At 38.9% G+C, this 27,557-nt stretch overlaps 1 protein-coding gene and 1 long non-coding RNA gene across 19 annotated transcripts in view; one reads left to right on the forward strand and one right to left on the reverse strand.

Annotated features, from left to right (window-relative positions):
- The window catches only part of CRACD (capping protein inhibiting regulator of actin dynamics), a 308,131-nt gene that overhangs the window by 118,194 nt on the left and 162,380 nt on the right, over positions 1-27,557 (reverse strand). The gene's annotated exons all lie outside the window — the stretch shown is intronic.
- On the forward strand, positions 9,160-25,630 carry LOC111772906 (uncharacterized). The gene is made up of 3 exons (XR_002807035.2): positions 9,160-9,292; positions 15,659-15,982; positions 24,452-25,630. It is a non-coding gene; the product is annotated as an uncharacterized lncRNA (long non-coding RNA).

Below are 27,557 nucleotides of genomic sequence, written 5' to 3' on the forward strand. Positions count from 1 at the left end.
TCGCTGATGAATTCTGCCCCCGTATATTCAGATTTTGCTAGCCCTGCATTTGCCTGTCTGCTTTTCTTGGTGTCTTGTATATTCAGGAATGTATGCCCTACCTGGACTCTTACTCCACCTAATAATTCTACAACTTCATATCCTGTCTACTAAACTCAGCCCATCTATGGAGAAGCAGCATTATTCTGTCTAGCAGCGGTCAGTACTACCTCTGCAAGAGGCCTGTTTCCATCGTGTTAGGTGCAAACCTGGCAATATGACTGATCAACAAATATTTACTGCAGTTCTACTGTGTACAGAGCACTGAGCTAGCACTGGTGTATCACAGGAGTTCTTGAGTTCCTGATGCCAGGTAATACTCAAAATTTAGGAGGAGAGTAAGCAGTTTTTCAAAATGCACAAAGTTTTCAAGATTCTGGCCTCCTATGAGAAAAAGCTGGAGTCTTGTTGGGGGGAAAAATACCCTGGTAGCAGACCACGGGGCTCTCTACCTGAGGGTCCAAAGGGTTTAGTGCTAGAGGCGATGGTCACGATGGCGGTCTGTGTGTGTATTGGAGGTGAGCTGCAAAGAGGATGCAAAGTCCTCCCTCATGGGCAGGTGAAGCCCAGTGAAGTTTGGACTAAGAGAAATTCTAAGGCCAGTGTCCTTCAAACAGTGGATGACAGCCCATTTACTGGACCCTGCAATCAACTTAGTCGGTCATAACCTAAATAAAGTCGGTCATAAAACTAGATAAGAAAAAAAGAGAAGAGAACAGAGTGGAATACAAAATAGGGTGAGTACTACTTCATGAAACTCTTATTTCTATGTGTGTTTATATACACAACTTTATACGCACATATGTTCTGATATAAAACATATTTCTTGCTCTAGATCAAGTAAAAAAAAGTTGGCAAATGCTAATCAAGGAAAGTTATCACCCTTCCCAGTAAGTTAGGCATTTCAGTGTAAGAGTCAGCAACTATTTATCGACATAAGCCATTGTGTATGTGGCAGTCACTTTGGCTAAATGAAGATGAGAAAGCATCACACGCAACAACAAGCTGAGAGCTGCCAAAGGGATTAAATGAGCTCCCTGACACAGCCAACACCAGAGCTGATGTTCACGCTGCTGAAATCTCTACTTTGGTTTTGATCATTTTGATTCTCAAGTACTGAAACTCCATCTCAGAGTTGGACAAAATCTTCCCCTTCTTAAAGAAGGAAGAAGGCTTTATTAAACTTGAGACTTTGTGGCTGCCAAGCTTGGTTTTGGAGCATAACTTAAAAACTCAGAATTTGGGACATAACTTTACAAAAGTATTATGCTTTACCTTTTGTATATCCTTTACCTTCAATATCAAATTCTTTCAAAATAAAATTTCACGCAGAAAATCAAATCTACATGCAGATTCATTTCTGCTGAATCGCGTCACTTGCTATTTTTCAAGTGCCTCTCACATAACAAGTTCGAGGAGTTGAGAGTGATGGTTAGGTCACTACCTGCTTTGTGCAACAGGCTAGTGAAGTTAAGTGAGCTGAACAAGGTCAGATGCCAGCTGAGTGAAGAAACCAGGTCTCTGAATTCTGAGCCTGATCTCCAGCTATCTAGCCAGGCAGGAGACGGATCTGAAGACAGACCGTTGAGGAATTCCTCTCCATCAGTTTTTCAGGGATTCCTTTCCTAGACCAATATCCAAATACTGATGAAGCACCAGGGTATCAGGCAGAAGGCTGAGAGATCATTCTGGAACCGTTAAATGGAACGACTGTATTATGCTCCTTCACAACTCATGTGGGAAATTTTAGAACTAGTTACTAACCCCCAGAACTGCACAGGATGAAGATATGAATGGAGATAAGGAATCTTTAGATACATTCATTAATGGTAAATTGCCAATGGTTATGGAGGGCAATTAAAGATATTTCAAAATATGTTTGTAATTAAGTGAAGTTGACAGCAAAGGGGGCAAATGCTATTTTCTTCCATAAACAATAATACTTGTAAACTTTACTAGACTTTGGCTATGTACCAGGCTGAGTTTCACATATAATATTTCATAACCACTCTGTAGGTTATTCCTTTCCACATTTACAGATGAAGAAACTGAGGCTCAGAGAGGTGAAATGATTCACCCAGTGTTACATGGCTAGTAAGTGGCAACGCTGAGATTCAAACCAAGTATGTCTAATTGCAAATACTATGCTTTTTGTATGTGTGTGAGGAAGACTGGCCCTGAGCTAACATCTGTGCCAGTCTTCCTCTATTTTATGTGGAACGTCACCACAGCATGGCCTGATGAGCAGTGTGTAGATCCACGCCCAGGATGCAAACCCATGAACCCCGGGCCACTGAAGTGGAGTGCGTGAACTTAACCACTAAGCCAGCAGGCTGGCCCCCCCAAATACCATGCTTTTAATCACTTTCCCTCATTCTGAAAGTGTGTCTTGGTGACACTATTTGAACTGAGAGATCACTCTATGCAAGGCACATGAGCTCCAGAGTCACTTGGTTTGAGTCAATTCACTCACTTACTAGCTATGAGACTTTTGGTAAGTTCCATAATCTCTCAAGTTTCTATTCTCTTGTCTGTAAAATAGGGATAATAATAATACACAGCTTATTGACTTGTAAGGATTAAATTAAGTACTACATATAAAGCATTTAGCAGAATGTTCAGTATATATTAAGTATGCCAAAAAAAAAAAAAGTTACTGTAGTGCTAGTTAGCATTAAGAAATTCACTGAATTAACGAACAGGTATGTCTTGACCAATATTTAGTATTTCCTAATTATTACAAAAAAGAGAAAAGAGGGAGTGACGTCAGCATCATGGCAGAGTGAACTTGCCTGGGACTCTCTCCCCTCCAACATACAACAAAAAGGGGCAACCATATTCCAACAGAAGATATCCTAACAACACAAAATCCTCAGAGAGCGCAGCCACATGGTGGAGGGTGCAGAGGCTGGAGCCCCCCTCGGAGGAACTGGAATGGGGTAAGAGAGAGCATCACTCCCGCCCCTAAAGACTGTGATCACTGCTGCAGAAGGATCCGTGAGGGAAGGAGTAGGGGAGGGGTCACGCATCCAGGGGTTCACCCAGGACTACCTAGCACCCTTGCAGCCTAGAGGGAAGCCCTCGAATGGAGCGAAAGCTTTCACACAGGGTGACCTCATTAAGCCAAGACTCCAGGAGACCAGATAGGGAGAGCTGATCAGGAAACCAGGGACTGCACACAGGAGAAAGCACCCCTCTCCTGACCCACACTGTACCATCTCTGCTGAAGGTGGAGGGCTGAGAATACGAGGCTCTCAACCCCCACCCACTGGCAATAGGCTGTAACTGCAACCAAATAATATCAGAATGAGAAAGAGCTGACCTTCCAACATCAGACACTACAACAAATCTCCAGACCAGAGAAAAAACAACAAACACCCAGAACTCAGTCCTGAGGACAGAGAAACATATAAGCTAAACGACAAGGAATTAAAAATAGCTATCATCAAAAAACTGAACGAGGTAAAAGAGAATACAGAGAAACAATTCAACAAGTTCAGGAGCTACTTCACAAAAGAGATTGCAACTATAAAGAAGAATCAATCAGAAATATTAGAGATGAAAGACACACTGGAAGAGATAAAATAAAATATGGATTCCCTGAATGCTCGAGTGGACATCATAGAGGAACATATCAGCATAATCAAAGATACACATGTTGAAATGCTCCAGGCAGAGGAGGAGCGAGAACTAAGACTAAAAAGAAATGAAGAAAATCTCCGAGAAATATCCAACTAAATGAGGAAATGCAACATAAGAATTATAGATATTCAAGAAGGTGAAGAGAAGGAGAATGGAGCAGAAAGCATGTTCAAGGAAATAATAGCAGAGAACTTCCCAAATCTAGGGAAAGAGAGGGAACTTTGTGTGGAAGAAGCTTCCAGATCTCCTAGATTTGTCAATGTAAAAAGACCTACTGCAAGGCATATAGTAGTAAAACTGGCAAAAATGAATTACAAAGAAAGAATACTCAGGGCAGCAAGGCAGAAGAAAATAACCTAGAAAGGAACCCCTATCAGACTTTCAGCAGATTTCTCTGCAGAAACCTTAAAAGCTAGGAGAGAATGGACTGACATATCCAAAAGTTTAACAGACAAGAATCTTCAGCCAAGAATACTCTATCCAGCAAAAATATCCTTCAGATATGAGGGAGAAATTAAATCTTTCCCAGACAAACAAAAGCTAAAGGACTTCCTAGCCATGAGACACACCTACAAGAAATCCTCAAGAAGGCCCTCATACCTGAATAAAGAAAAAAAGGGAGAAAGGGATCACCAAACACAGAGTAAAGAGATAAACAGTTAGAATCAGAATAGGATAGCAAATATTCAACTATAGCATTAGGCTAAAGGGAAGGAAAACACCAAAAACAAAGACAATCTTGTCACTTTAACCACAAACTCACAACACAAGATGGAATAAGACATGAGAAAAATAACTTAGAAGGGGCAGAGGGAAGAGACTGAATCGGTTTAGACTAAGGAAATAAGAGGCTATCAGAAAATGGACTATCTTATACATGAGATTCTGAATACACCACATCAACAAATTGAGGAATAAAAACCACATGATCATCTCAATAGATGCAGAGAAAGCATTTGACAAGATCCAACAGCCATTTATGATAAAAACTCTGAACAAAATGGGGATAGAAGGGAACTACCTCAACATAATAAAGGCCATATATGACAAACCCACAGCCAACATCATACTCAATGGGCAAAAACTGAGCATGATGCCCCTGAGAACAGGAATAAGGATGCCCACTCTCACTGCTCTTATTCAACATAGTACTGGAGGTGTTGGCCAGAGCAATTAGGCAAGAGAAAGGAATAAAAGGCATCCAACTAGGGAGTGAAGAAGTGAAACTCTTGCTATTTGCAGATGACATGATCTTATATATAGAAAATCCCAAAAGATCCATCAGAAAACTAATAGAAATAATTAACAACTAAAGTTGCAAGGTACAGAATCAACTTATAAAAATCAGTTGCTTTTCAATACTCCAATAATGAACTTAGAGAAAGAGAACTCAAGAATACAATTCCATTTGCAATCACAACTAAAAGAATCAAGTACCTAGGAATAAATTTAACCAAGGAGGTGAAATGAAATGAAATACAATGAAAACTATAAGACCTTACTGAGAGAAACTGATATTGACATAAACAGATGGAAAGAGATTCCTTGCTCATGGATTGGAAGAATAAACATAGTTAAAATGTCCATACTACCCAAAGCAACCCACAGATTCAATGCAGATTCCACAGAATCCCAACGACATTCTTCAAGGAAATAGAGCAAAGAACACTAAAATTCATGTGGGGCAAAGACCCAGAATGCTAAGGCAATCCTGAGAAAAAAGAACAAAGCTGCAGGTATCACAATCCCTGACTTCAAAATGTACTACAAAGCCATAGTGATCAAAATGGCATGGTACTGATATAAAAATAGGCACACAGATCAATGGAACAGAACTGAAAGCCCAGAAATAAAACCACACATCTACGGACAGCTAATCTTTGACAAAGGTGCCAAGAACATACAGTGGAGAAAAGATAGTCTCTTCAATAAATGGTGTTGGGAAAACTGGACAGCGATGTGCAAAAGAATGAAGGTAGACCACTATCTCATGCCATACACAAAAATAAACTTAAAATGGATCAAAGGCTTGAAGATACGTCCTGAAACTGTAAAACACCTGGAAGATAATATCAGTAGTACATCCTTTGACATCGAACTAAAAAGGATCTTTTCAAATACCATGTCCTCTCAGACAAGAGAAACAAAAGAAAAAATAAACAAGTGGGAATTCATCAGACTAAAGAGCTTCTGAAAGGCAAAAGAAACTAGAATCAAAACAAAGAGATAACCCATCAATTAGGAGAAAATATTTGCAAATCATATATCTGACAAGGGGTTAATCTCCATAATATATAAGGAACTCAGACAACTGAACAATAAAAAAACAAACAACCCAATCAAAAAATGGGGAGAGGAGATGAACAGAAATTTTTCCAAAGAAGGTATACAGATGGCCAATAACAGATGAAAAGATGTTCAACATCACTAATCATCAGAGAAATGCAAATCAAAACTACACTAAAATACCGCCTGACACCTGTTAAAATGGCTATAATCACTAAGGCTAAAAATAACAAATGTTGGAGAGGGTGTGGAGAGAAGGGAAACCCTCATACACTGCTGGTGGGAATGCAAACTGGTACAGCCACTATGGAAAACAGTATGGAGAGTACTCAAAAAACTAAAAATAGAACTACCATATGACCCAGCTATCCCACTATTGGGTATCTACCCAAACAGTTTGAAATCAACAATCCAAAGTAACATATGTACCCCTATGTTCACTGCAGCACTATTCACAATAGCCAAGACACGGAAGCAACACAAATGCCCATCGACTGAGGATTGAATAAAGACAATGGGGTATATATATACAATGGAATACTACTCAGCCAGAAAAAAAGACACATTCATCCCATTTGCAACAACATGGAAGGACCTAGAGGGAATTATGCTAAGCAAAATAAGCCAGTCTGAGAAAGACAAACACCAGATGATTTCACTCATATGTGGAATATAAACAAGTACATGGACAGTTCAGTGGTTACCAGGGGAAGGGGGTGGGGAGTGGGCACAGGGGGTGAAGGGGACCACTTATGTGGTGACAGGCAAGAAATAACGTACAACTGAAATCTCACATTGATGTAAACTATTATGAACTCAATAAAGAAATAATTGATATTAAAAAAACAAAGAAAAGAAAAAGATGACGAAAAGAAGAAGAGTGGAAAATATGAAAGCAAAGTGGGAGAAAAGAGAGAATGAAGAGGAAAAAAATGTTGGAAAGTACATAATGAGAAAGAAAGCTAAAGAGCTTCAGATATCTTTCACAGTAATTCAGATTTACTCAGAAGATGTAAATAAGGTTGGTTTATGCTATTTCACCCCAATCTCAGAACATATTAAATCTCACTGGCATGTGGTAGTATTCTGGATAGCGAGAAAATAATGTTAAACCTCTTTCAAGCTTTCTACAATTCTAGAGAAATACAAAAACAAGTAATATTTGTAATATATCGGATACAGAGGCAATAAGAGACACACATACAATTCAACATGAGAGTTCAAAGAACCACGAGATAAGGGCTTCTCCTTTTTTTCTGGAGGGCTGGAAACCAACTTAGATCCTAACACCGGCACTAAACTCTGAAGTATGCAGTGAGCCTCTGCAGTCAAGGGCAGACAGACACATTCCGAGGGGAATCCTCCTCCTTCCAGCACGATCCCAAGAGGCCTCTGTGGAGATGAGGGCTTTAGCAGACTATGAAAGATGACTGCCAAGGTAGGTATCGGTATTTTAGTGAAACTTAGTGCCTCTAAATAACTGAGCCTTGATTGCATCTTCATTTTTCAAAATCCATGCTTATGTTATCTCTCCAAGTAGACTGCTTCCTTGCACACTTTATGTGACCCAAGGAACTGTAGTGGGAACAGAGGCACTTAATAAAGACTTCCTGGCTGAGCTGTGGTTCTAGGTCACTGGAAGTGAGCAGATTAATTGCCAAAAGTTTAAAACACACAGTCTTCCATGGATAAACAATACTAGGTCCCTCAAATGTGCATTTTTCCTAGTAAGATGCCAGCCCTGACTCAGGACGAGTTATTTCAAGAAATATTTTCTAATAAGTGAATGAAGGAAGCACTCTGAAAACAAACTGCAGTGTGCTGTCCTCCGCAATGCTCCTGACTTTTCAGTGGGAAACAAACCATGCTGGTGCTCAGCCTGTAGGCAGCACCTGTCTCAGGACGATAAGCTGAGTATTCTTCAGTGGGATCCCACAGCCCTGCTCCCTGAAAGATTAAGTCCACATTCTGGCACTGATGTGATGTTTTATTCATTTACTTACTTATTTTAGCGGGTGTACCATATAGAATCCTCAGCCTCACAGAATCCACTCTCCCACATTATTTATATTGATAAAATACTGTGGATACTCTAAATATAAAGCACATCATGCAAAATCCCCTCCCACTCTTCCCAATAGAACTCTGGGGTGAGTTTTCCTCTCCTGGTTATTAATTGGAAGGCTTCCAACTATGGGGAGAGAGGAAAGGAGTTGAGATCCCTCATGTAACTCTGAAAGCTAAAATGGGCTTTTCTTTATATTCTGGGCTATTGTCAGCTGCAACTCAACAACTGCCAGATCACACAGCTGGAAAAGTGGCTGATATATTATCATCACTCAGAACACGGGAAATAAAGCCAGGCGAGAGAAGGCTATCAGGAGAATAGTGCTTCATCATGTAGGACGGACCTAGCAAGAGAGAATGAGAGCTTCAAAAGATACTGACTACATCTGGGCCCCAACTCTTAGCTTCTGAGGCAGAAAGAGAGGAAACAGTTTGCAAAAGGGTCTCATGCCACAGTAGTTTTTAGTCTTACTTTTCCCACCACCCCCATGACAGATGATGGGCACAGAGCACAAAGCTTGGATTACATGCAACTCCCCTGCGCTAGTAATAATACATCCCTTTCTCTGACATTCAGCAAAGTTTATTAAAAGGCAGGTAAGTGAGAAGGACTTACAGAGGGCTAACTCTGAATGCACTCTCCCTTTTTTGAGAATTTAGGTACTTCACTAATGATAACAGAGTGCTTCTACAACGCCATTGTAGAAAACTGCTGCCATAGAGGCAAGAAGCTGGAGGCCATACTCTGATGTCATTAAGATAACATCAGTTGCCTATTTCCCCACCTTCATTTCCTAATTTCAGAGGGCAAGTCCGGGGCCTTTTCTTCACTTTACGCACACTTACCTTCTGGGCTGACCGAAGCCTAAAGTTTCCCAATCAAACATATGAGATTCTTCCATCTGGTAAATTATCCCAGTCAAAGACACTGCAATATGGGAAGATGCACGGCTCGCCTGATGAGCTCAGTAGGGTATTTGGCACGTTATAATAAAAACTACAGTATGACTCAGGTACAGGTACCGTTGGGTTGGCTTTTGACATAATTCTAATTCCAGTAAGGAGAAAACGGCCAATGGAGTATTCAGCTCAGGATTCTGCCCCTGACAGTTGCTCTGAGAAACACTGTGTGAAACAGCATAACCGCCCTGCATGCTTTCCTTCCTGACCCTGAAGTTATCTGTACGTCAACTACCTTCATTTACATTCACCGCCCATACATGGCCCAGGTGAAGATACAAGATCTTTTCATTAAAAGGTATCAGTGAAAAAGGAAGGGAGATGAGAGGGAAGAGATTAGATACTTTAGTCCCATTCAGCATTTTCTAGTTTCAGAGGATAGGAAAATGGCATCTCAAGGAAGTTTCATTTCCCCTGTATCTGACAAAATACAGATTTGCTGAGAACCGCATTGCAGAGCATCAGCTCTGGCTGGGTGCTCAGGCAGGAGGTTGGGGCTGGCAGTTACAGGCCATGTACCCTGCAGGCCTTGAACAATCCTCCTGCCCACCTTTCTCTCCATCTTATCTACCTAAGGCAAGTGCCAGACACTGCTTCTGGGCAAAAGAGACTGAGGCATCAGTGAGAAACCTACCATAGCCTGTATTTTGCTTGAATCTTCTTTAAAAGAAAAGAGAACAAAAGCCATTAGATGGATGCTAGGAAAAGAAAATTTGTCTATATACCAATGACCTTAAGTGGAAATTATTTGCTACCTCAACCAAACACTGGAAGTTTGATTTTTACTTCGCTTCCATGAAGGGCAATAGGAGAGCGAGTGTTTGAGAGAGATTACAGGTAGCAAGGTGGCATTAGGTATTCTGCTCTCCTATCCGACTTCAGGAAATGCTTCGTCCCAGCCAAAGCAATGACTCATCCTCCGCTGCCAGTGTCACAATAGGAGCTTGATTTGCTGCAGTGGAGCAAACAGTGCAACATACCTTAGGGAAAACCTCTGCTCTAGCATTTCTGAGAGATTAATTAAATTAAAGTGAGCACAGAAAATGGAAAATTACTATCACCTATTTTACCTTAAAGAGAGATGACCAAGACACAACTGGAAAGTACCACAAGCTTTAGTTCAGGAAATCAGCAAACATTTCTGCATTTGTTTGTTTTTGGTTTTGTCTTATTTTGTGTTTTGGCATGTAAGGAAATACTGTATTATAGGAATCAGACCCAGGGAGATTTGGGAGGAATCTGAGATTATTCTACATAGATATTCCAAAGAAATGATTAAACTGCTAGCAAATATATGCCAATGATAATTGCTAGAGTCCTCTCATTTAGATTCACAGTCTCATTTCTTCAACGATTATTTATTGCCTATCCACTATGAAAAAAATTTTATAGAAAGTACTAAGATACCCTAATATAAGATAGGAAGTGATAGGTGCCATGAGAAGGGATGGCTGTTTCGAGGAGGGGATCATCATTTCAAAGAGGGAACTACCATTTCTAGATGAGGAAGTCTTTCTGGTAAAAAGGGAAAATGAACCAGCCTTGAAGGATGAATAAAACATAGGATGTTCAGAAATCAGGAAAAGTCTTCCTGAATAACAAGCACAAAGAAAGGAAGGTGAGAAACGTAGGGAGTCAGTAGTGAGTAGTTCAGACTGCTGGAAGCAGAGGGGACTTAGAGCGGAGTGCTACCGGATTTGGGGAGCAGATTTGTGGAAGGTGATGACACAGACTAAGCACGCGGACGTGTGTTCAGCCTTCGTGAGCTGTAAGCCAGAGTTAAATTAAAAACTTTAACAATCAGAGCAGACAGGACAGCTACAGGGCTGGGACAGGGTCCTGGAGGCCCACTTCTGGGCCACGAGTTAACCTGATTAGTGGACTGTGGGGTGTTGTGGGGGTTTCAAGCAAGGGTTAGGACAGCTACGGTGTTGGGGCAGGGGAGGCGTTGGGGGTTTGGGAGAAGGGATCATTTATGAGTACACAATACTTCAGAATTTTAGCAACCAGTATAGGTACACTGAATTTCAGTTCTGTCAAAGGTGGATAAAACAAAAATGTCAAAAGCTAGTAAAAGCTTTTGATTTTTCAGATCTGTAGACTGGACCTCTACTGGGATGTCCCATAGACAACTCAAACTCAGTATGTCTAAAACTGAACCAAGCATAGTCTTTATTAAACACATAACTTCTTATGATCATTTCAGGAAATAGCACCATTAGCTACTCAGGCGCTCATGTCAGAAATCTGGGAATCATTGTCAGGCCTATAACATCGTGGCCAGTATATGAACCTCCTTCCTAGTTTCGGGGAACCATCATGCTATGAATTTTGATGGGAGCCAGTGCTATTCTCTCTTTCACACCCTATGCTCCCGCCTTCAGAACATTCTAAAGTTTTCAGAACATATCAAATATAACGGGGTCCTGAATCTCAGGCCTTTCCCATTTTCCCAGTAAGACCATCCTCCTGCCCTGGGCTCTAGATTTTTTGGTCAATTTACATATATAATGTTTTAGGCATTTAGTTGAAATATAGTCAAATATGTTCTTAAAATATTATGTTAATTTAAAATATTATATTAATTTAATTATGCCTATATACTTAATTAAATAATATATTAATGTGGAAATACTGTATTATTCAACTCTCACATTTTAGAACAGCATCCTACACTTTTTTAATGCAGTATCTTTCTCTTATCTCTCTGAGAACTTAACTACATTTTCTTTGAAGTTTTCTTCTGCTCCCTGCATTGCTTCTGAGTCCTCTGAGCTCCCTTTTCCTGTTTCTTCACTCGGGTTGCTGCCTTTCATGTTGGAAGCTTTAATCAAGCGTCTAGTGATCCCTCGCTGTCCCTTCATATTTAATAATGAAGCACTAAAAAGCTGTTTTGAAGCCAGTACACGGTATGAACGGGTAGGCTTCACTACAGAGTATTTGGGCAAAAAAACCAAGTTTTTATTTTTTTAAAAAAATATATACATGGTTTACCAGTTAGGTTCCAGGCTAAGTTTCTACAGTTTCTTTCTACAACGCAGAGGCTCCCAAATACAGCGGCTCAAACAAGTTAGGAGTTCATTTCTTTCCCTTTTGACATTCCACCGTTGACGGGTGGTGCCGGACAAGCGGATGCTGCTGCTCCCTCTCTTCTTTATATTTGCTGCTCCATCCTCCCCGATGGTCTTGCCCTTGCCTCATCAGCACCATATCTACATCCTGCCCTTGAAGGGACAGAGAGAAAGGGAGGGACAAGCAAGTTTCTTTTGTTGGAGTGAAGTAGAAACTGCTCACACGGCTTTTAAGAATTTAGTCAGTGGTCACAGCTCCATGCAGGGGAGCCTGGGAAATGTGGTCTCTGTCTAGGCAGCCACGTTCCTTGCCAAAAATTGAGGGCGTTCCATTAGTAAAAAGGATAAAAGGGGAAATAGATCCTGGAGGACATGAGAGTGATCTCCAAATTGGGGAATCTCAAGGGTCAGTACCTCCGGGTTTTTCTCCGGTGGTTCATTTTCTCTAGCGGTGGATCCTCCAACCTCTTCTCTGGCATATCCAGGCTGCTGGTATTCACAGACAAGTGTACAAACTAGGGCTGCTCACTCCCGCCTCCTCTGTGCCTGCTATCTCAGAGTCTGGTGGTCCTCTGGTTTGTTTCCTCCAGAGAATGAAATTCTGATTTTATTTGGGGGTGGGGGAGGCTTGTTACCTGTCTGGGTGAAATGGGGTGCAACTGCTCCGTGGACAGGCTTTCTCCTAAAATCCCTATTCGGGGCCTCCCACCCGGTCCCGGTCTCCTGTGGTCCCTGGTGCCTTTATTTCTGAGCCTTGCAGGGGTTCTTTGGGTGCCTGTATTGCGGGAACTTAGGTTTGACCTTTCTGCTCTCTTACCATTCCTCCAGCACTTCTCAGTCTTCATAAATTCTAGTTCAGGGTTACACACATCCCTTAGCGTGATCAAAGACGAAGTCTGCATTTCTGTTTCTTTTCTCTTTATTATTTAGGAGAAGGAAGTGAACATGGCTTTACTCTACTATCTTGAAACTGGAAATATTTTTTTCATCTGGACACGATGCTATCACTGGAAACTGTATCTCAACCCACAAATAGCCATTTGCCTAAAATAAGAAGAGTTTTATTTTTCCGTTCATCCTGTGGGTGTATACTCATGACCTCCACAAAGTAACCACTAATTGTATTTCATTTTAAAGTGATCTTTAAAAGGCTTATTTGCAATGATACCCAAGACTTGCAATTGTGAAGTCATTTCCCACCCACCCCCCAATACTTACTAAATCTATATTGAATTTCTTTGCTTCTTTTCTCAAATGACCTCTATAAGTATACAAACCAGCAGTGACAGAGGTAGCTCCAGGCTGCTATGTCTTTCTTAAACAATTCTTTTTGGTTCAAAATAATTGAGATAGTGCCCTGTAATATAAAAGGTGTTTAGAGACTGAATTTAAGGCAAATCTCTTTATTCTGAAAGATAATTTCTGAGAACTAAACTTTATATAAAAACTTTATAATTTGGCATGAAAGAACTGGACTCTCTTTCACTTTCCTACTTTTGCCATGTGAGGCCACGCACCTGGCACACCTTCTTCAGCTTCTTCCTCTGGCTAACTCCTACTCATCTTTCAAGATGCACATCAGGTGTCAGGACCTGCAAGAAGCCTTCCTTGACCGCGTCCCAGAGCTCTCTCAAAGGCTGATCAGGTGCACCGGTGTGTTTTCATAGCTCCCAGGGTTCCCCCTAAATTGCATTTGCTATATTGTAACCACTGGTTTATTTGTCAGTCTCCCCCACTAAACTGTGGGCTCCTGGAGAACAAGGTCCATGTCTTATTTATCTTTACATTCCCAGCATCTATAAACCATGCCTGGAACACAGCAGCTGCTAGTTATATATTCACTTACTGAGTGAATAAGAGAAATGCTAGTTTTCAATTGGAAATAAAAGTTCCTCAATGAAATTCAGGGCAGAGGAATCAGAGGGATAATTCACCGTGGTTACTTTTTATTCACTCATTCCTTCAGTGGCTTAATATTAACTGAGCCAAGCAGAGAAAATGTCTTCTCTAAGACTCGATTAAATGGAATTTCAGAAATAGAAATTTACCATGGAGGATTAAGCCATTGGCTTGCTGGGCAGATAAAAAGATGAATAAAACTTGTGCTTTGAGTGTTTGTTTCAGTCAAGGCCCTTTGGTTGCAATGGATAGAAATCCACCCAGGTTAAAAATGGGGGTTAATGGACCCAGGAAACACAAAAAGCCCTTTAAATGAGTATTCACGTTGGAGAGAAGACCCACTGAAGGTAGGAAAATTTCATGAGCACTTTGGGTTATGGTCTGCCCTTTTCCATATGTCAACCAGATACCTGGAAGAAAACGGCAACTACTCTAACATGGACTTTGACTTGTAGGGTGAACAGCTGACTGGAAGATCTGAGGTCCTTTACTGCTTTCATCCATTGCAGCTGCCATGATGCAGGCCATTCCATCATGCTGACATTGCAGCAGGATGTCTCTCAAACCATGGTGGATATGCACACATATTTAATCACAGCTGCACTCATGGAAACCTTGGGGTGCAACATATGAATAAGTTTCTGAGACAAAGAGAAATGGGCTGAAGGAGAAGAAGAATCTTAAGAATCTTCTTTTTAAAGATCCGGCATGTAGCTGGCTAAATGGAGGAGCAAGTCTGTGACTGAGGCCAGACACCTACACACTGCTTTAAATTGTGGTTGGTCTCCTAGGACCAAGGTAGCAAGGAAAGAGGCAAACAGAGGAAAATGTAAAACACACATACTGAGCAAAATCACGCTGATGGTTTTTGTGTAGCTTATTTATTCCTCTCAGGAATCTCCGGGGTGCCCCAGTTCCGCACCCCGGTCTATGATGGGTGCTCTCACCTCCTCAACCACCATGTGCTATGCAGATCTTTGGCATATCTCTATCAGGGTATTTATCGTCTGTGCCCTTGTCAACCTTCCCCACTTCTTGAATGATGTCATTTATTACAAACCATTTCATATACCTTTTGGTATGAGGAAGGGCATACAAATTTAATAAATGAATACTAAGCCTCATACCTCTGTATTCTCAGAGCTTAGTCTTTGCCAGGATCATGTCAGATGGATGAATAATAAAACAGTGATGAAATTAATTGCTTTAATTGGAATTTAATTGCTTTTAAAAAGTTCTGCAATAAGAGTCACAGGTTTAATAATTTCTCATGACTTTCATTTAATTTATTTCACACAGAAACATCAGCAGAGCAGATGTGCAGATGTCCATCTGTCCTTTTTAAAGCGTCTATATTCCAGAAGTCTATAAGTTTTGCGGGAATTACAAGATAAAGCTTTTTATCTTGTCTGGTGTTCTTAACACATAGGAGACTGGGGCAGGGGCTGGGTTGGGGTCCATGATTCCCTAAAGCTGAATGCTAACTGACTCGGATGGTGGCTGACTGTTTTCACAATGGTCGATTTAACCTGACAATACTCATCCTATTTCTAGATTTAGACACTTTTTGTTTTTAGGTGCAAAGATGACCTGAATTTGCTCCAGGTAAAGTCCTGCTTAAGTGCATTTAGATTTTAGCTAAACTTGAGGAAGAGGGAGGTTCTGATGGCTTTCTTTATCATTCTTTGATGTAGATGTTGATGTTTTACATTAAAGGCCAATTTCCACATCTGTAAATTGAGCATGATGACACCCATCTCACAAGGCCATGGTGAGGGATGAACCGGTGATGTCAGTTTACCACAGTGCCTGGTATAGGTATAAAGAGACCACATAAAGATGAAGAAAGATGCCAGAGGAGTCCTGGCTGCTCCAGGCCCCGGCTGTTTGACTCTTCCCAGCCCTGGCACCACCCATGTGAATGAGAGCCTTCAAAAGATTCCAGCCTCCCCAGCCAATGTCAAACGGAACAGAAATAAGCAGCCCTAACTGAGCCTTGACCAAACTCAGATTCACGGGTAAGTTAAATGTTGTTGTTTGGAGTACTAAGTTTTGGGGTAGTTTGACATGTAGCACTGGATAACCAGAACACTATATACCTACAGCTGGGTTAAAAGATATCTATATTCATATATATACACATATATAGATATAGAGAGTTCTGGGGTAGTTTGTTATATAGTACTAGATGACTAGAACATTATATATTATGTATAATATATATAATGTAATATATATTGCTGGGTTAAAAGATATCTCTATCTAAAAATTTATACATCTATATTTATACATCAATCTATCTATATACATACAGATGTACAGACACAAATATCTTTTAACCTAGCAATTTCAGTTCTAGGAACTTATGCTAAGAAAATAACTTGGAAAGCACATAAAAATGGCCACATAGCATTATTCATAAAACTAAAAATTTTGAAACCATCTAAAATGTTTGGCAACAGGCAATTGATTAAACATATTACTTTATAGTCATACAATCAACTACTAGGCAGCCACCCAAAAAAGTGATGAGGTGAAGCTGTATTTACTGACAAGACAGTGAATCATGAAAAAAAGTATAATTAATCCAATTCTTCGCAGCTAAGGTCCAGTTTTCTTACTATTTTTTTATAGCAGCTTATGTGCAAATAAATCAACCTTAGGTGCAAAAATCTAGATTAATCATGTTCATCATTGGGTCCTGCCTGGCTCTCTTTAAATTATTTACTTATTCATACAAAGGTATTAAAGGCTAATGGCTTATTTTCTTTTTAAAAAGTAATTATATTCTACAAATTATTCTGCAATTTGCTTTTTCATTTCATCATACATCATAAATACATTATATATAATACCTCATATTCCTCCAGGTCCTAGACTTGTTTACTCATTCTTTCTAATAGCTGTGGCATAACTGATTCAACCTTTGCTCCCATTAATGCACATTCAGGTTGTTTCAGTTTTTTCTTTTACACCACTACAAGCAATGCCAAAGTAAATATTTTGGTTCCTGTATGTTCAGGTACTGAAGCTTTTATTTCTAGAAAATAAATTCCAAAGAGTGGGATTGCTGGGTCGGTGTGCACTTAAATTTTAACATACATTGCTACGTTACTTTCCAAAAGGGTTAGAGCAATTCCTATTTCCACCAGCAATGCGTGAGATTTCCCTCCGGCTTCACCAGCAACATATTGTCTCTCTCTCCCTCTCTCTCTAATGGGTAGAGAAAACAGTCTTAACGTTATGCACTCTTTACAGATTTAGGATATAAACCACTTGTCAAATGCTTTTCTGTTTGCCTTTAAACTTTTCTCATGGCGTCTTCTGTAGCATAAAAGTTTTATAATACGGTCAAGTTTTATATGGTCAAATCTATCAGTCTTTTCCTTTATGGTTACTTAGACCTTTGTTTTAAAAGCTTAATATACTGTCAATGATTAGCACTTGTGGGTGTGGGAGTAGTTGAATAGACTTATCTGAACAAGACTCCTTTCTCCACTGAGCACTTGAAGTATGACCTTCAGTGAGCATTTTGCTGTCACTATCCAGAGAGACTGTGCAGTTGTGTGACTGTGGTTCCAGACAAGTGGTTTGTCTGATACCTTTGTTCAAAAAGAGCAATTCCGTTTCTCAAAGAACTTAGCTTTACTGACAGAGGTGTGAGCTGGTATTTAATGAGTCAGTAGCACGACAAAACATGCTAATCTACTTCTGTTCCTCCAAGGAAATAAAAATAAGCTTCAAAATAATCTTTTCAGACACATCTTACAAAATGCAAGTTTCTAAGTTCTATAATATTTCATTGTTCCTAAACAGAATCCTTTAGTGGCTTATGCAAATCAGGTGGCTCGAGCTTTTGATGTCTTATCTGTTGTTGATGAAAGCCTTGACTTGACAAATACCGCAAGATTTATTGCTTTACGGTCTCTGGTCAGATATGAGTTAAGAAGAGCTTTTACAATTTCTTCCCCTACTCCCATTGTATCTCTTCAAGCGCATAATCTTGCATTTTTATCTATCAAATGAAAACAGGGTGAGGCATTTTAATTATTTTAAAATCCACAGTTTGCAGTCACCTTAAAAGTCAATTTGCTAAGTATTCACATGTCAATGAATTAGTGAAAACATGCCCTTAGGGGCCGGCGTGTGGCCCAGTGGTTAGGTTCGCTTGCTCCGCTTTGGTGGCTCAGGGTTTCACTGGTTCAAATCCTGGGCTTGGACATGGCACCCCTAGTCAGGCCATGCTGAGGCGGCATCCCACATACCACAACCAGAAGGACCCACAACTAAAAATACACAACTATTTACTGGGAGGCTTTGGGGAGACAAAGGAAAATAAAATCTTAAAAAAAAAAACCAAAAAGAAAACATGCCCTTAAACACAGGACTCTCCTTGAGGAATAAGACTGGAGGGTGGAGCAGAGGGCAACATGTGCTTAAGTCCCTGTTAGTGTTGGGAGAAAACCAAAGAGCTCTCTTGGCTTTAATAGAGCCGCTATGGTAATTTCCAAGTCTATATTTTCAGCCTTAATCTTCCACCTCAGTTCTAACTGTCTACCAAAATGTTTCCACTTTGGTCACCTCATGTATAATTATGTCATATGAAAGCAAAGCAATCAACATCTCTACTATTTCCCAATTTCCGTCAGTGGTACCACTAGGACTTTAAATCTTACAGTCACCTTTGCCCCTACCTTGCCCTCACTCTATCAAATTCTATTGACTTTTTAACCATTTATTCATTCAACAAACATTTATTGCACATCTACTTTTTTTATTGTGGTAAAATATACACAAGATAAAATTTGCAATTTTAGGGGCCAGCCCCGTGGTGTAGTGGTTAAGTTCATGCACTCCACTTCAGTGGCCCAGGGTTCACGGGTTCAGATCCTGGGTGTGGACCTACACACTGCTCATCAAGCCACGCTGTGGTGGCATTCCACATACAAAATAGAGGAAGATTGGCACAGGTGTTAGCTCAGGGCCAATCTTCCTCACCAAAATATAATAATAATAATTACAATTTTAACCCTTTCTAAGTGTACAGTTTGGTGGCATTAAGTACATTCATATTATTGTGCAACCATCACAACCACCCATCTCCAGAACTTTTTCATTATCCCAAACTAAAACTCCATACCCATTGAACAATAACTCCTTATTCCCTCCTTCCCCGAGGCCTGGCAACCACCACTCTACTTTCTGTCTTTATCAATTTGACTTCTCTAGATACATGATGTAAGTGGAATCATACAATATTTGTCCTTTTTTGATGGCTTCTTTCACTTAGCATGTTTTCAAAGTTCATCCATGCTGTAGCATGTGTCAGAATTTCCCTCCTTTTAAAGACTAAATAATATACCATTGTATGTATATACCACACTTTGTTTATCCATTCGTCTGTCAATGGGCAATTGGGTTGCTTCCACCTTTTGGCTACCGTGAAAAACGCCGCTATGAACATGGCTGTAGAAGTATCTGTTTGTGTCCTTGCTTTCGTTTCTTTTGGGTATACATCCAGAAGTGGAACTGCTGAATCATATAGTAATTCCACTTTATTTTTGATGAATCGCCATACCATTTTCCACAGCAGTTGCATCATTTTACATTGCCTCCAGCAATGCACAAGGGTTCCAACTTTCGCACGTCCACACCAACATTTCTTATTTTGGGTTTTTTTTTGGATAACAGCCATTGTAATTGGTGTGAAGTAGTATCTAATTGTGGTTTTGATTTGTACTTCCCTAATGATTTAGTGATGCTGGGCATCTTTTCATGTGCTTATTGGCCATCTGTATATCTTCTTTGGAGAAATGTCTACTTAAGTCCTTTGCCCACTTTTTAATCAGATTTTTGTTGTTGTTGAGTTGTAGGAGTTTTTTGTTGTTGTTGTTGTTGTTTTTAGCATATTCTGGATATCAAGTACTTACCAGGTAGATAACTTGCAAAATATTTTCTCTCCTTCTGTTGGTTATTTTTTCACTCAATAGTATCCTTTGCTGCACAAAAGTTTTTACTTTTGATGAAGTCTCATTTATCTATTTTTTCTTTTGTTGCCTATGCCTTTGGTGTCATACTAATAAATCACTGCCAAATCCAATGTCATGAAACTTTTTTCCTATGTTTTCTTCTAAGAGTTTTATAGTTTTAGCACTTAAATTTAAGTCTTTGATCCATATTGAGCTAATTTTTTATTTATTTTTTTGCTGAGGAAGATTAGCCCTGAGCTAAAATCTGTTGCAATCTTCCTCCACTATATATGTGGGTCGCTGCCACAGCATGGCTAACAAGTGGTGTAGGTCTGTGCCTGGGATCTGAACCTGTGAACCCAGGCCACTGAAGCAGAGTGCACTGAGCTTAACCACTACTCCACAGGGCCGGCCCCTAATTTTTATATATGGTGTGAGGTGATGTCCATCTTCATTTCTTTGCATGTGGATATCCAGTTTTCCCAAAATCATTTGTTGAAAAGACTGTCCTTTCCCCATCGAATGGTCTTGGTACCCATGTTAAAAATCATTTGACCATACACTTGAGAGTTTATTTCTGGGCCCTCTATTCTATCCCATTGGTCTATATGTTTGTCTTTATGCAACACTATTTTGATGACTGTAATTTTGTGATAAGTTTTGAAATCAGGAAGTGTGAGATTTCCAACTTTGTTCTTTTTCAAGATTGTTTTGGCCCTTCTGAGTCTCTTCAGATTCCACATGAATTTCAGAATGAATTTTTCTATTTCTACAAAACATGTTGTTGGGACTGTACATCTTCCATACTTAAGGCACTGTTACTTGTATTTATTCCTTTCTTTCCACTTTCACTAGTCACCTTATTAATATGTTGCAATTGCCTCCTTGCTGGTATTCCTCTCACAAACTCTCTACCTTTTAATACTTCCTATTTACTGCTATAGAAACATATCCCTAAACATCATATTTATTATATTACTCATTGGATTAAAGACCTATAGTGCTTCCTAGTGCCTGGCTTATCACGTCCATACACCTCTGCTTGGTGTTTAAGACACTTCATCATTTGCTCTTGATCTGTTCATAATATTTATTTTTGACCACTTTCTAGCACCACACCTTGGCTCCAGTCATTGTGCTTTTCCTTCCCTCATGCTCTCCTCTCATCTGAAACAACCTCACGGCCCTCCTCCCAACTTCATGTTTTTACCTAACCTGACCCATCCTATAAGGCCCATTTCTAGTCCCACTTCCTCTATTAAATCTTCAGTGACAATACTATCTCACCATGATCACTTCTTCTCTAAGCTTTTTTTCCCCACTATTTTCCCTTTTTGACAAAAACAATATTTATATTGTAACAAACTGAGTTTAAAATTGATGGAATCACCACACAAAAACTTGTATACAAATGTTGACAGCAGAGTCATGGATAATAGTTTAAAAGTAGAAACAATCCAGATGTCCATCAACTGATGAATAAATGAACAAAATGTGGTATATATCCATACAATGTAATACTATTCAGTCATAAAAAGGAATGAAGTACTTATTCACGCTACAACATGGATGAACCTTGAAAACATTATGTTTTCATAAGTGAAAGAAGCCAATGACAAAAGGCCACATATTGTATGATCCCATTTATGTGACATTCTGGAAAAGACAAAACTATAGGGACAGGAAACAGATCAGTGATTGCCAGGGGCTATTGGGAGGGGAAGAATGGGGAGTAATTGATAATGGGTATTGATGTGTGTTTTGGGTGATGAAAATGTTCTGAAATTAGATGGTGATGGTTGTGTGATGCTTTGTACTAAAAAACATTGAATTGTATACTTTAAAAGAGTGAACTTTACAGTATGTGAATTATATCCCAATAAAACATAAAAAATTATGGAATCTACAAATAAGCTAGTAAATGAGACTGCAGAATACAAGATCAATATATAAAAATCAACTGTATTTCTATGTAACAATGACAAACAACTGGAAGTTGAAAACAATATCATTTATAAAATGTAACACACTTAGGGTAAATCTGACAAAAGATATGAAAGACCTATACACTGAAAAACTATAAAACATTGATAAGAGATATTATATTCACAGATTGAAAGACTCAGTACTGTTGTCAGTTCTTCCTCAAATTGACCTATAGATTCAACATGATCCCAATCAAATTCTCAGCAGGCTTTTTTGTTGAAATTGACTGACTGTAAAATTCATATGGAATTTCAAAGGATCTAGAGTTGTCAAAACAATTTTTTAAAAGATGTACAAAATTGGAGAAATGATCCTGCTTGATTTGAAGACTTATAAAGGTATAGTAATCAAGATAGTGTGGTATTGGCATAAAGATAAATAGATAAAAGATAAACAAGAAGATAAAAAGATAGAATAGAGAGTCCAGCCCATGTACATATTGACAACTGATTTTTGACAAAGGTATAAAGGCAATTTAGTGAAGAAATATTAGTCTTCAACAAATGGTGCTAGAAAAATTAGATATTCATATGCAAACAAAAAAAGAATTTTGTTCCACATCTTGCACCATATATAAAAACGAACTCACAATGGAACCAGGAACTAACTATAAAACCTAGAACTATAAAACATCTAGAAGAAAGCATAGGAAAAAACTTTTGAGAACTTGAATTAGGTAAAGATGTCTTAGACACAAAACTAAAAGCATGATCTATAAAAGAACAAATTGATAAACTGGATTTCATCAAAATTAAAAATTATTCTTCGAAATACACTGTTACGAGAATAAAGTAAGTCATAGGTTGGGAGAAAATATGTCCAAATCATATATCTGATAAGGACTTGTATCTAAAATATATTAAAAATTCTTGTAACTAAATAATACGAAAAAATCAATCACCCAATTAAAAAATGGGAAAAGAATTGAACAAACATTTCACCAAAGTAGATATACGAATGGTAACTAAGTACATGAAAAGATCCTCAACAAAATTAGTTATGAGAGAAATGTATATTTTAAGTCACAGTGAGATACCATTACACGTCTATTACATCAGCTAAAATTAAAAAGACTGAACACACAATTGTTGGCAAGTATGTGGAAGAACTGGAACTCACATACTGCTAGTGGAAATGCAACTTTGGAAAACACTTTGGAAGTTTCTTAAAAAGTTAAGTATATATCTACCATATGACCAGCCATTTCACCCCGAGGAAATTCCAAGCGAAATGAAAACATACCCGAGAGAAATAAAAGACTTACACTAGAATGTTCATTCATAGCAGCTCCAAAAGGAAAACAACGCAAATATCCATTAACAGGTGAGTGGATAAACAAACCTGGATATATCCATACAATGGAATACTACTTAACACTGAAAAGAAATGAACCATCGATACATGCTATAACAAATGAATCTGAGTTATTCAAAATAATTATGCTGAGTTAAAGAAAACAAAAAGGAGAACAAATATACCTTATGATCCCATTATATAAAACTCTAGAAAATGTAAACTAATCTATTGCAACAGAAAGTAGATTAGTGGTTGCCTGGGTATGGCGGTGGGGACAGGAATGGGAATGAGGTAAAGGGCAAGAAGGAGGGATTATATATGGCGCTACTGTTGGAGAGTCAGGTTGGTTTATAAGTTATCATAACTGCAATAAATACCATTACTCACTAATATTTTTTGCAAATACGTATTTCTTTATGATGCATAGTATATACTCAATAAATGCTCTTCAATGAATTAATCATCGTAGGATCAATTTTATAGCTGCTTGAACGTAAAGTCTGAAAAACTAAATTGCTGAGTCAAAGAATAGCCAGATTTTAATACTTGTGACACACTGGAAAATTTTACTCCAAAAAGATGCCAATTGTTAAGAAAGACTGTATTTTTCTATACCATATCATGATTTATCCACACAAACCAACTGCTGATTAGTAGGTGAAAATGTTCACACTGTTTTAATTTGCAGTTATTTATCTACTAATGATTTTGAATATTTTTTATTGTTTATTTACTTATTAGCCATTTCCATTCCTTCTTCTAGCTCTTCTCGCACCAAATTCATATAGCACATAATTAGCACTCCATTATATATTATTTGTAGTGGACAATTTGGCACTTTACCATCTTACTATACAATGTAGTTATATTTGCTGCTGTTGGTGTTTCTGTAGCTTATGTGGGGGCTTATGAGATGCCTCCGTCGGTCTTATAATCTCAGCATACCACATCACCATTCACCAATTGTTTTTTGCATGTGTATATAGAATATATTTTTCTTTTCCTATATATTTTAATGTAGGTTTTAAATTAAGCGATATAGAGACCATACTAATTATAAATTACCAATATAAAGGCAGATTATATAATTCAGTTATAGATAATTAGTAGATAATCCAATTCAAGAGATAAAAGATTATCAAAGGATGGGGTAGAGTCTTGGTCTGATATGATTCTGCCTGCAGTTCTTATAGCACTATTTTTAATGTGATTTACAGTATATTCCTTTATCTGCAGTTTTCTCCTGTATAAAATGTGTGCAAACTCAGGAGAAGGCATCAACTTGGCAGAACATCATAAATAAAACACCAGAACGACCACCGGGAGCCAGGACAATGCCCCTATCACACATCTTCCCCGAGTGAAGCTCTCATTCATTCATTCAACAAGGACTTGAGTACACACTACCTGCTGAGGATGTAATTCTGACCAAGAAAGACAGTGTTCCTGCCCCCAGGAAACTTATGGTCTGGTGTGGGGAAAAGAAAAATAGACAATTACAGCCTAGTGTGGTAAGTGCTGTAACAGGGAAGTATTCAGTGACACTGGAATACATCCAAGGGGTACCTTAATAAATAGATGCATAAGAGATTCAGTTCTCCTTTTTTAAGTGAAATACAATCAAATCCTTAACTTAATAGCTCTTTACTACTATATTGAGAATCACCTATAATTTAGAAAACTACAGAAGTTCTTTCAAAAATGTTATGCAAGTGTAATACACACACAGAAAGTGCACATATCTTAATTGTACAGCTTAACAAATTTCTGCAAACTGATACAACCACGTAACCAGCACCCAGGTCAAGAATCAAACAGTACCAGCACCCAGAAGTCCCTCCAATGCTCCCTCCCCTGCCTTCTAACAGCACAGATGGATTTTTCCTGTACTTTTCAGTGGAATCGTGGGCCATGCATTCTTCTGTGTCTGGTTTTGTGTCTGGTTGTGGATTGTTCATCATCATTGCTGTTTTGTATTCCTCGTGTGAATCCACATATTTATCTCAACACATGTTGATAGGCATCTTGGCAGTTTCTAGTTTGGGGCTATTATCAGTATTGTTCCTATAACATTCTAGAAGATGTCTTTTGCTGAATGTACGTGTGCATTTCTGTTGGGTATTCACTTAGGAGTGGAGCCACAGGATCCTAATACGTTCATACGTTCAGCTTTAGAAGATGGGCAGTGGGAGTTTTAATATCACAGAACAGGCAGAATGTAAAATTTTTACATTTGCATAGTACTCATTTAACTAATAATCTGATTAGTTAATCTCTGTTGAGCACCAACTATTGGCCAGGCTCTGTGCTACGTGTTGATTATGCCTTGTTAGACAACATCCACTGGTCTTTGTCCTTATAGCACTAAGGAAAACATCCATGTTCTAAGATCAAATAAAAAGCCAGGATATAAAACTGTGTGTGTATATATATTCAAAGCTATGTTAAAATATCATGAGATACGGGAAAACAACCTTGAAGGAAAATAAATCAGAAGTGTAAGAATGATTGTCTTTAGGGGCTGGCCCAATGGCTTAGTGGTTAAGTTGCACTCTCTGCTTCAGCAGCCCTGGATTCACTGGTTCAGATCCTGGGGACAGACCTACACACCATTCATCAAGCCATGCTGTGGCAGTGTCCCATATACAAAATAGAGGAAGACTGGCATGGATGTTAGCTCAGGGACAATCTTCCTCAAGCAAAAAGAGGAAGATTGGCAATGGATGTTAGCTCAGGACCAATCTTCCTCACCAAAAACAAAAAAACAAAAAGAGAGAGAGAGTGATTGTCTTTAAGTGGAGGATCTGTCAGCAGTTTTTTTCTTTTTTTCTACTCTTCTATATTTTCTAGAACTACCAACCATATTAAATTTCACATACATTTTGATCTGAATCCACAGAGTACCTAACCGAAGATAGCTATGATGTTCAGTAGCTATGATATTCCGCAACCTGCAAGGAATTTAGTGAATGTTTGTTGAATGACTGATACAGAATTCTGTCACACAACTAGCACATACTATGTTCTCATATTTTATTGCAAAGTCTTAGGCTCACAGAAAATCAAAATTGGAAAAGATGTTAGGACTTATTGGGTCCACATGCTTTCAAATACTTTTAGCTCTGGAAACTTTTATTTGAAATTTTATATGGAGACAATATATAAAAGTGAGCGATTGGAGCATCTGGAAGAGGCCTGGGGAGACAGAGGCCTACCTGCCCAGCCCTCTAAGGTAGACAGGTCCTAAATGTCAAAAATCTTTAAAAGACACTGTTTGAAAATCATTGATCCAATTCAATCCATCCATTTTATAGAAAAAGAAGCTGAAGCCAGGCCATAAAGCAAGTTACCTGCAGAATCAGATCTTCTGATTTAGAGTCTAATCTTTTCCAACACGCCACTGCTTTTCAAGTGGATTCTACGCTCCCAATTACAGGAACAATGCCTTCTGCCTCTGTCTCTCACCCAGGCCGGCACAGACAGATGGCAGTGCTCAGAACATCTTTTTTAATGGAACAATTGAAATATACCTGCTATTCAACCAGAAAAGGCCAGATTATCACCCAAGGTTAATTATATACAGAAAAAGCTAAGCATGCTTTTTATAAAAGGAGCCAAGGATCATTTCAGTCTCCATGCCTAACCTCCTCAGGGGCACCAAGGACGTGTCCCAATATATACTGATAAGAGGAAGATTAAGAAGTTAAACAATAAAGCTGCTGGGGTATGTAATGGACTTAAAACCAAAGGCAGGAAGAAGATCTATATTGAAGAAACTTCTTCCTGCTCAGACCAATTAACGTGGTGAACAGACGGGAAGGGAGTAGACCCTTTTCAAGCTGTAAAGGGGCGATAAAAGACACAAGGAAATAACAAGCAGCAAACCCACAGTGCAGAGGCAAACGTGAAGGCATGTTTTTCTTTTCTCCAAAAGATATTTTTATTTTTAGGCAGTACTATTTGCTCTGAGTTTTACCCTATTAGTTGTTTTTCCGCCATAATAAAAGAACTGGGTACTGGAAAGATAGAATAAGACATGCAGAAAGAAATTGCAGAGACATCAGTGGGAGCAACAGACATGAAAATGAGCTCCTGAATTCTGCTATGTGCCTAACCTCTAGCTGCAGTTATAAAAAGGCAGGCCCCCCTCCTTTATTCTCTTTATTCATAAGCATACAGTACTTTTAGAATTGATGCTTATGATGATCATGAGGTGGCATTTGTATCAGCAAAGATGCATTGGGGTAGTATGTGTTCAATGGAGTTTTATTGTGGATTTTTTGTTGTGTTTGAGTTACTTCTCCATTGGTAATCCATTCACGGCAGCGCATAGGCCCTCTTC

The sequence above is a fragment of the Equus caballus genome, chromosome 3 (assembly GCF_041296265.1).
Source record: "Equus caballus isolate H_3958 breed thoroughbred chromosome 3, TB-T2T, whole genome shotgun sequence".
NCBI lineage: Eukaryota > Metazoa > Chordata > Mammalia > Perissodactyla > Equidae > Equus > Equus caballus.